Source organism: Dama dama, chromosome 2 (genome assembly GCF_033118175.1).
Source record: "Dama dama isolate Ldn47 chromosome 2, ASM3311817v1, whole genome shotgun sequence".
Taxonomy (NCBI): Eukaryota; Metazoa; Chordata; class Mammalia; order Artiodactyla; family Cervidae; genus Dama; species Dama dama.
Window position 1 is genome coordinate 24,165,648 of NC_083682.1, and position 9,587 is coordinate 24,175,234.

Below are 9,587 nucleotides of genomic sequence, written 5' to 3' on the forward strand. Positions count from 1 at the left end.
AAAAACTGAGTATCTTCCATTATAGCAAGGTTGTTTTTTTCCAACGTTCTCTTAACCGAGACAGAACTACAGCAGTTCCGCCCTTATCTGCAGCTTCATTTTCAGTGGTTTCAGTTCTGTGGTTTCAGTCACCCACAGGTCAGCCTTGGTCTGAAACTATTAAATGAAAAATTCCAGAAACAGATTATTCCTAAGTTTTAAACAGCCAGCCTTTCTGAGTAGTGTGATGAAATCTTGAGCTCTGTCTGGCCACGGACATGAATCACTGTCCCAGGAATACAGTGTTTATGTTCAAGAAACCTTTCTTTTACTCAGTAAGGACCCAAAGCTCAAGAGAAGTAATGTTGCCAATACAGATAAGCCATAGTGAAGCCATAAAGTGCTTCTTTTAGGTGATAAAGTTAAAGTTCTCAACTTAAGAAAGAAAAAAATCAGTTCTGTATTGAAGTTGCTGTGACCTATAATACTAATAATGAATCGTATACCCAAGAAATTGTGAAGAAAGAAAACGAAATTTGTACTAGTTTTGTTGCCACACCTCAAACTACAAAAGCTATGACCATAGTGTGTGATAAGTGTTTAATTAGGATGGAAAAGGCATTAAATTGTGCAGTAAAATATTTTAAGAGCAAGAGGGAGACCACATTCATTATGACGTTTGTTACAGCATATTGTTATTATTGTTCTATTTTATTATTAGTTATTGGTGATCTCTTACTGTGCCCAGTTTATAAATTAAACTTTATCATAGGTTTGTATGTATAGGAAAAAAACATATATAAAGTGTTAGTCACTCAGTTGTGTCCAACTCTTTGTGACCCCGTGGACTGTAGCCCGCCAGGGTCCTCTGCCCACAGGATTTCCCAGGTAAGAACACTGGAGTGGATTGTCATTTCCTTCTCCAGGGGATCTTCTGAACCCAGGGATCGAACCGGGGTCTTCTGCATTGGAGGCAGATTCTTTACACTCTGAGCCACCAGATTCAGGTTTGATACTGTTTGCAGTTTCAGGCACCCACTGCGGGTCTTGGAACATATACCCCAGGATAATGGGCATCTACTGTAGTCACTTCTGTCCTTTAAGCCTTATCTTGATGCTGTCAGCTGCATTCATACCTATCCCATTCATTTCATTCTTCCTCTACACTCCAAGGATTTATACTAATTGCTTTCCATTTCCCTAAACATAAATTCCCATATTTTCTTGCCTGATCTCCCACTTTGATGGGCAGATGCTGAAACAGGTTTATGTTTTACAGCCTCCACTCTTCTATTCTTTAAATACATGCACACTTTTTTAAGGATTTTACTACTTATCACTACAAAGAAACACATGACGATACTAAAAAATAATAAACATTCGAAAAGTTACAGCAGTCTAGAAAATTTCTTTGTATTTTATCCTAACAGTTTTCCTCTAATGTGTATTTTAAAATGTAATTTTAACTATTCATATCTTTCTACTCACTTCCAAATTCTTCACCTTCCATTGAAGGGCCAAGTTCACAGGCTAAGAGCCTGGATACAGAAATGTCCTTAGTTAGTGGCAGAAGCAAAAATGGAATCCTGGTCTTCTGGTTTGCAAATAAGTTCTTTTCCTGTTCCACAGACTTATAAATGCCAACTGAGGAATTTATGGGTGATCTTGATGCTACAGAACTTTCATTAATTTCCAGACAAGTCATCATAGCAATAAAAACACTAAATAGAAAAATAATACAGTGTTTTATCATAAGAGGTCACCTCTGATTCAGAAATTTTACTGCTTCTGACACAAAACATAAAAGCTTTTAAACATTAAAAAAAATATGAAGAAATAATGTCTAGTTTTTATAGTCTCATGATACATTCCTAAAGCTTCATCAAACAGACTTTATAAATTTAGAAATAATTTGAAACTTCCAAAAGAGTTACAAAAGTAGTACAAAAAATCCATGTATACCCTTTATTCAGATTCCAAAAATGTTATCATTATATCTATTACAATTCTTCCTCTCTCTCTCCCCATACACATACACACAAACACACACTTTTTTTTTCTAAGTCAGAATAAGTTGTTGCCATGATGAGTTGCAGACATAATTCCCCTTTTCCTTACACTCCTTACTTAGAGTGCATTTTTCTGAAAATAAGGAACCTCCTTATATAACTATAATAAAGTTATCAAAACAAAGAAGTTAACATTGATAAAATACTATTACCTAATCTGCAGCCTTACTTTAGGTTTTAGTAATCCAACAATATCATTTATAGCAAGAAAAAAAATGTCCAGGATCATGCATTGCATAGTCATTTCTGTTCGGTTTCTGTTCATCTACTATGTTTCATAAGTCATGCCTTGTATTCTAGGACAATAAAGTTTTTGAAGATTTTAGTCTGAGTATTTTGTGGAACATCCATTAATTTGAGTTTGTCTGATGTTTCCTTCTCATTAGATTCAGGTTATGCATTTTGAGCAGGACAAGCTCAGAAATGATGATTTGTTCTTCCTAGTATATCATATCAGGAAGTATTTGCTATACATTTGTCCCTTTAGTAGTGAGGTCAATGCCAATCATTTCTGCCAGATTACTTAAGAATAAAGTTATAATTTTACTTTCAGAATTAATTGTGATCTTTGTGGGGAAGAGGGGTACTTTGTGATTATGTAAATATCCTGTTACTCCTCAAAGTTTAAACTGATAGTTGTAATCTCTATGGATGATTCCTGTCAAAATTGATTATTATGGTAGTTGCCAAATAATGTATTTCTAATTTAATCATTCCTACTATAATTACCAACTTCCTACTGTAAGGGAGAGCTTTCCTTTCTCTTTTTAATATAAAACTTATATTCAAATGTATATAAAATGACATTTATATTAAAATGTCACTATAACAAACTGAATAAAATATATGGTCCTATCTTGTTGAGAATGTGACAAAGGCTGTTAGCTGGAATCATATGGGGTAAGATAACCATACTAAGACCTTATCTTATTAGGAAGGAGAAATGCTTTTTAGTAGAGGAAATGCAAAAGATAGCAAAACTGAACTAGATCATGTCTCAGTTCCCTTCCAACTCTGAAATACTAATTCTGTGTCTCTATAGAGCTGCCTCATAACTGTGGACCAACCCTTCTGGTTGGGGAAATGGGAGTATGGGTAGAGGAAAAAATGCAAATGGGAGATGATAATGGGACAAGAAAAAAGGCATTTTATTCTTGCCATGAAATCCTTGCTGAATAACCCAACAAATAAAAAAGAAATAACTTCTTGCTGTGTAACACAGGGAGCTCAGCTCAGCGCAATGTAACAACCTAGGGGGTGGCATATGGCCGGAGTGGGAGGGAGGTAGAAGATGGAGGGGACACATGTATACTTATGGCTGATTCACTTTGTTGTATGGCAGAAACCAACACAACATTGTAAGGCAATTATCCTTCAATTAAAAACAAATTTTAAAATACAGATTATTTTTGCTCAGCTAGTTGCTTGATCTCAGCTAGCTGCAAACACTAGATATGAATCAACAGACAAGGATACCAGTCCTCCAAATAACAGGCTATATTTATTGTAAGGATATAGAGGAAAAGTGGACCATCAGGATAGACATATTACAGAGACAACAGCAACATTTTTCAAGACAAAAAGCACAAGGTTCTTGGACCTGAATTTCACCATTAAACACAGGGTTGTTTATGATATGGGAATGGCTAAGTTTACCTGTGGAAATATTATTGATGCCCTTCAGACCCAGACTGGTGGGCATTAGAACATAAGACTAGACCATCCCTGTGTATATATGTGTCATCAACAACCTCAGTCTGGGGCAGAAATATGTCATCAGTCTCAGTACTACACAAGTACACAATATGATTACAAGTCAGAGGACACAATAAACTCAGACCTCTGAAAAGTCCTCAACCATTGCTCTCAGACTCTGCAGTCCATGGAGTCTCCTATGAGTACATTCCTGAACTAGATGCAGCAGAATTAGAAAGGAACTGTTTCCCAGAATTCTTAGGGGACCACATCAAAATTTTCTTTTTCCATCTCATGCACTACTTAGTCTCAATCTACACTCTTACACCACCTGGGCTGTTTTGGGATTTCACATCTTCTGTAACACAAGATTTCCTGTACTCTGTACTAGCCAGAGGTCCTGAAGACAAATAGCCTGAGACTAGAAGACTTCTAAACATGGTGGCTTTGCACGATAACATATTAACTTCATAATTCTCTTTAAACCGTCACCTGTGAGCACATGATAGGAAATAACTTTGCCTTAAGCTCACTTAAATAGGCAAGGAACAATTAAATAGCAAACCCTTAACAGAGTGGGGAGATTTGTAGTGGGTGGGCATGGAGGAGTGTGTGGTACAATCAAATTTAGAGCAAGTTAGAGGATGAGATGGTTAGACAGTGTCAGTGACTCAACAGACATGAATTTGAGCAAACTCTGAGAGATACTGCAGTATCAAGGACTGCAGTCCTTGGGGTTGCAAAGAGTAGGGTGTGACTTAGTGACGACAACAACAACAGCGCCTGTGCAGAGGGGAGGATATGTTCTCAGGGGAGACATGGCTTACAGTTATTCATGTGGGTACTCTGTTGGTAAGGTGAGGTAGAAAGACTGTACTTCAACACAAACCTCAAAAGAAATAGAATTTAATAGGTTAAGCATATGCTGGAGTATGTGTTATTAAGTCAACACATATTTACTGATCATGTGTAAATAGTTAAGAACTGTACAATAGTTGGGGCTTCCCCAGGGGCTCAGTAGTAAAGAACTCACCGGCCAATGCAAAAGACATAGGAAATTCGGGTTCAATCCCTGGGTCGGGAAGATCCCCTGGAGGAAAAAAGGGCAACCCACTCCAGTATTCTTGCCTGGAAAATCCCAAGGACAAAGGGAGCCTAGCAGGCTACAGCCCATGGAGTCATAAAGAATATAATAGGAAGTGAATAAAATGCACATGGTTTCTGTCTTTAAATAAAACCTGGAGACTCTGAGGTCACCATAGTAAATTTCTGAATACTGAGAAAAAAAAAAACCACTAAGGAAAGTCAAAATTAATTAAAAGATTTCATATTAGGGCAATTAAAATTGGGAAGTACTAAAGGAACCTCACCCCATTCCATCAGGAGAAAGCCCAGACATTAGGCACGGAAGAAAAAACATGACCCCAAATAAAGCCCCTCAGCCTTAGAATAAGATGGGTATGAAATAATGAAAGACAGAATTTTGGACCTGCAATTGTTTGGCCTTTAACATACAATGAAAAGATATTTCATATTTATATTTAATTCTTTATGAAATTTTAATAAGAAAATTCATATTCAGAATTGATATTCATATACAATTTAATTTTGTTGGCAGTATATTATTTGGCACGTTTTCACACTATTGTGAGTGCTTACTTTAGAGCTTCTTCTGTTGAGCTGTATTGAAAAATGTAGACATAATCTGTGATGAGAAATTGAATAGAGAAGGCATTTTGGGCTGTGAGTACAGTGTGTCCTTGATATTAAATTAATTTATGTTTTGTGCTGAAGAGAGACCAGTGAGATGGGCTGCTGGATGATGCAGGCAGATCTCCCTGGGTTGCCTGGCAACCAGCTGCCTGAACTGAGTGTTCTGCTTTCCCCCAGACCTCAGCAGATGGGGGAGGGCAAATCAAGATGTCACTGGTTCCAAGGTTTTGGAGGGAGAAAATTGGGATATTCTCTTGCCTTTTTATTCCACCTTTATTAGTGATAAAACCAACATTTTATTTTGACCCTCAGTTTATACATCAATTTTTAGTATGCAGAGACGTGGAAGTGGGCAGAAAGGTGATTGTTGAGGCTTCTTCAGCATACATTTTTACATTATTTTATCCTCTGGTTGTTATGATATTTCACAAACCCACGTTGTTTGTAGATGAACTGATGGTTTATGAAATATAGTTCAGTGACTTCACTTAAAATTCTTCCCAACTTCAGCCTAATATATACAAAGAAGCATCATAAATGCTTTCCAAGTGCATATCAAGCTAAGCTTTATATAGAGCACAAGACAAACAAGGTAATTCTTCACCAATTATCAGAGCTTTTTTAAGCAATTAAGATATTACACAAAGGAAATTACAATCTCCCCTCCCCCTTCCATCTTTTGAGTAGTGACTTTGCTACATAATAAAATGCCCTCATCAGCAACCAAGAGCACACCTTTTTTTTTCTCACACTCCACTCGATAGATCATCCATGAAGATCCACTACTCTATTTATCTATTTTTCCCTAATTATCATCCGCTCTCCTTCCTAATTGCCAACACCTTTCTTCATACCTCAGTCACACACTGATAGCCTTCTAAATGGAATCCCAGTCACCACTGCATCCGAGGGCATCTCCCTGTTTATAATGGTTCATATCACATTTTCAGAACAGCATCTGATCCCACGCCTGCAATATGAACGTGTGTATGTGTGTGTGTGTGTGTGTGTGTGTGTGTGTGTGCTCAGTCATGTCCACCTCTTTGCAACCCCATGGACCTTGGTCTGCCAGGCTCCTCTGTCCATGGGATTTTCCAAGATGAATACAAAAGGACATATCATAAAAGGCCCTTCCCAGTCTGTCTCTTGCAGACCTTTCTATTCATGGGTCTACATATGAACCTGTGCTGTGGGTCCAGGAGTGTCAGATAAACCACTAAGCTCTTCTGTCAGATGTCTCCCAAATAGTGCCTCTTCCATGAGGCCAGCCTGGGAAAGTTGATTTTTCTTCCTTTAGCTTGCATGCATTTTTTCTGATGGGCCTCTTTCAGCAGCACACTTTGGACATACAATAATAGTGAGAAATAGACCTAAGTTGAATTCCTACAAATACTACTTTGTTGCCTGTGACATTGGGCGTGTTGAACTTTCTAGGCTGCAGTTTCCTCCACTTCAGTTCTGAATAATACCTCCTTCCTGTGGATACTGGCAGCATGAGATAATGCTCGTTAAGCAGCCATCATTATTCTGGCCCTTAGAGCTTATACAGGAATTTTTAATTCTTCCCCCCACCATCCCTGTCCTTTCCACATGGGTTGTAAGAATGGGCTACATTTGCCTGAACATTGCTGAAGTTAACCCACTACCTATTCAAATATGTATTAAGCCCAGAGAGTAGGTTTTCCTAATGTTGGTCTTTTTACCTCTCTCTCTTCTTTTTCCATTATTCTTACATTTGCAATGGTATTGTCACACAAAAAATTCTCTCAGCAGAAGGCATGCATTGAGCTTTGTCAGCCTACCTCACCCCTCACCCGCAGGCAGCAATTCTTTGTGACCAAGAACAGAAGCCCAGGATCAGAGCCTTCTTTGATTCTTTGACTCAGCTACTGAATTTGAGTGACCCTGTCATTAAATTCCCTGATCTCCAGCCTGAGAAGCAAAAGTGTTCCAAATAAAAGATTTAAAGAACAAACTTAATTCATAAAAATAAATGAGAATACTCAGAACTTCTAGAGGAAACATGACTATTGTTTCTTTAACCACTTTCAAGGGACTGTGCTTTAATCTAGTACTATGTCTTTAACTTCATTCCTAAATCCTATGCCTACATGTAGAAATCTGCTATTAAAACTAGAGTTAAAACTAGAGTTTATTATGTAAGTAACAGAATTTAATTGCTGTTTATCATTTGATTTGCTCCTGACCTAAATAATTTTTCATTCTTTTCTTATCTCTATGGAGAAAACATGGGAAGGGAGACTTCATCACTGCAAAAACATTCACCAAAAAGGATATTTCCCTTATCTAAAAATAGCAATTTTCAATAAATTATAGAAGAAACTCTACTTACAATTAAATCTTTTCAATTCCTATTCATGAAGTAAAAATAGATGACAGTTTCTAGATAAAAGGATTCTTTTTTTGTTTGTTTGTCTGGAATAAAGCCAAACTACACATAGAAAAACAGGAAATTGGCATAATAGGGTAGTCTTTTGCGTTCACACGACATTATCTTTTAGCCAGGTGTTTTTTATTAAAAAGAACAAAATTCAAGCAATATTTTTGTTTATTTATTTAAATAATATTTATTGTTTAAATGCTACCTTTTCTGGCACACTGACTCTACTATTGAAATAATTTAGCTACTGGTACCAGGGGGTTTAATCTTATATTTTCAAAGCAGCCATATGAGGCAACTGAAGATTTTGTGACTCACTGTTAATCATGTTGCTTACTTTCATGGAAAATGAAGAGGCAGAATTTATAGGGAGAATGTGGGCGGGGGGACGGGGGACGCGGGGGGAGGACTAGTGTTTTGCTTGATTATGAAAATACTAACTGTTGTGAGAGAGAAAATCTGGCAAATGATCATAGTTTAAAAGACCTTTTTTCCTTGTTATCGGTTGGTTCTGGGTAATATTTCTAAGAGCAACTAGAACCTGGTTATTGAGATTCTCTACTGTATAACATAATTAATGTGATTCAGCTGCATAAAACCGACAACAATGAAAAGAAAACAAAATTGAGAGCAAATCACACACCCACGAAGTTTCCACATGACTGACACGGGATCCCAGTTTCTTTGTGATAGTTTGCTTCATGTCTTACAGATAAGCATGGCCGTGCAGTGGTGAAGACTGGAAGCCTGTGCTTCGGCTGTCTGATGAATTCTCACTAGGGATGCATGAGCTGTGAATGCTGTACCTCCTCTCCCGTGTCAATGTTTAAAGCTAGATCAGCTCAGTATTGAATTCATGGCTTCCTGCAAGTCTGCTTATCAAACTGTGAAGTCCTTGGAGTTCCTCTAGTGACATCACTCACCCTCTCTCCTCATGGATACCCACCAAGAAACAGCCCCTCTAGGGGGCTCTGTCCAGGAGAACCAGGTGTTGAAATGATCAGACAACTCAGGAGCAGCAGGAAGTACATAGCACTGGACTGGTGGGGTGACAGGGAGAGGGGAGGAGGGACAACTTCCAGGGAGATAACTGAGAAGGGATATTTGATAAAACCTCCCTTCCTAGTACATCTTGGGGCGTGTGTGCTCAGCTACTAAGTCATGTTTGACTCTTTGTGACCCCAAGGACTGTAGTCCTCCAGGCTCCTCTGTCCATGGGGTTTCCTAGGCAAGAATACTGGAGTGGGTTGCCATTTCCTCCTCCAGGGGATTTTCCTGACTCAGGGATCAAATCTGCATCTCTTATGTCTCCTGCAACACCCGGGGAGCCAACATTCTGGCTAAGATGACCGAAACAGGGAGTGAGAGGGTTGATGCATAAGGTAGGCTGTGACCTGAGTAACACAGAGCATAGTCCAGTGAAAGAACGTTGAGATGAGACTTTCTAGGCCCTTAATTGTCCCTTTTTCTCTTCTTTATCACCTAGTCAACAGATTCTCAGTTGGGTTTCTCAGTGGAAACTGGATTGCCTCCACTGAAGGAAGGGTGAAAACTTAGACACTGTTAATGATAGTCTTGGGGCCAGCAGGAGCAAATCACCAAGAACTCAGTCACTGAGTTCTATATAGGAACAAATAACCAGAGAGATGATCAGAAATGAAAATTTACCTCATGTAAGTGACATTAAAGGCACTAAAATGTCTTCAGAGATAAAAGATAATATGAAGGAA